Below are 2047 nucleotides of genomic sequence, written 5' to 3'. Positions count from 1 at the left end.
TGAAAATTAAACAATGTAAGAGGTTAATCAGCACAGTAATTCATTAATTTTTCTAAGGGGACGTTTCACAATGAAGTTTTGTGAGCTGCTTCCTGATGTGCTGCCTTGTCTGAGGTCCTGCGCTGTCGTGGAGAACCAGAAGTTCGATTAGACTTAACGTGGCGACGAGCACGCTGAGGACGTGTCTTCAATTTCCTGAGGGTAGCACAATACAGAGGTGGTCGTTGCACAATGAGGGACGACATCAAACAGAATAACTCCTTAGAGCCCCCGAAGACCATCTTGATGACTACCAGCTGAGGGTGCGGCTTTGAACTTTGTCTTCGGAGGAGAGATGGTGTGGACCCGTTCCATGGTTTGCAGTTTTGTTTCCGATTCGAAATGATGAACCGCGTGACGATGTTCGACAAAAAAATTGTCACGATCAGCCTCGTAAAGCGCAAGCAGTGCCGCACATAAGGTCGTTCGTTGCTCGTTATGGTTTTCTGTTAGGAACCCAGTGGGCCCACACCTTTGAGCACACCAACTGGTGGACGAGTGCATCACAACTACTAACAGACACGCCCAGTTGATTAACGAGGTGTTTCATTGTGATCCGCAGATCACCTCCAGTGAGAGTGTCCGCACGTTCCAACATTACAGAAGTCATAGATGCGTGCGGCCTGCGGCACCTAGGAGATCGGACAGGTTTGCGCGTCCTTGTCGCGATCATGACAGACTGCTCGCCCAACGACTGACTGTTGTTTTGTTCACTACTAGCTGTCTGTAGACATCCTGAAAGCGCCTATAAATATGTGCAAAGATGATGATGATGATGATGTTTGGTTTGTGGGGCGCTCAACTGCGCGGTTATCAGCGCCCGTACAAATTCCCAGCTTTCGCTCAGTCCAGTCCCGACACTTTCATAAATGATGATGGACAAACACTAGTCATCTCGAGGCAGGTGAAAATCCCTGACTCCGCTGGGAATCGAACCCGGGACCCTGTTCTCGGGAAGCGAGAACGCGGTCGCGAGAGCACGAGCTGCGAACCCGACGAAAGAAACTCTGTGGCAGCTCTCTACTTGGAACGCACCTTCGTTACACACACCATTTTGAAGGCTACGTATGTCATCACCTGTCTGAATTACATGAAATTATAGTGGCTGAAGAGGGAATATTCCACGATATTTCAGTCAAATTCCGCATTTTTTCAACCGAAACTGGCCTAGAAAAAAGTGTGTTACATTACTTATTGAACGCCCTTCGTAACTACGAACACTAGAAGAATCGGGAAAATGCCTAAACGTTAAAACTTTGAAATTAAATGCTGATGTAAGACACTATACGCGCAAACAAAGTTGACACTCGGCGCGGTGGCTGATGGGAGCGACCGTAAAGGCATTTCCCATTGACAGTCGCTCCCATCAGCCACCGCGAACAGTAACTAGCTTCGCGTCTCTCTCGATTCGGTAATGGCATCGCCGGCTCATTCTTGCCACTCCTGCACGTGGTGAATGTGGGCGGCAGTAACGCTGGGAATTATGAGTGTAGTTCAACCTCTGTACTCACTTCTAATATTGGGACATCCTTCTGTGCAGTTCGTCGCCAGAAAGTATGTATCCTCTTCTGTCACCTGTCAGCGAGTGTCGTCCGATTTGACTCTTCAAAATTAGGCTCTTTCCGCCAGTGTAGGAATCTCGCTAACCAATAATAATTATGTAAATACACTGCTGTTTGTAAAAACTGGAACACTCGGAAGCACTGGCCTACAACATGCCACGATTAGAGGACGTACAGAACAGTGGAACTACAATAAGTGATTTAAATGGCAGAGACCTGGCTTGCACGTAGACCCAACAGCGCCCTGTTTTGTGTGGCCGGACAGGTAAATGTGAAAGCTAGGTCTCGCAGGACAGAGCGGATCAGCTTGTGGAAAGGGGCCAAAGTCAATTACTGTTGGTTGTACAAGAACACTCAACTTTATTCCTCGAACCAATGCACAGTTTTCTCTTTAAAACAACAAAGATCAATTCATGGCCGAGGGCCCAAGTAACTTTTCCAAAAGA

This window comes from Schistocerca piceifrons, chromosome 9 (assembly GCF_021461385.2).
Source record: "Schistocerca piceifrons isolate TAMUIC-IGC-003096 chromosome 9, iqSchPice1.1, whole genome shotgun sequence".
Lineage (NCBI taxonomy): Eukaryota > Metazoa > Arthropoda > Insecta > Orthoptera > Acrididae > Schistocerca > Schistocerca piceifrons.
The sequence above is the reverse complement of the archived record's forward strand: the minus strand, read 5'-3'. Positions refer to the sequence as shown.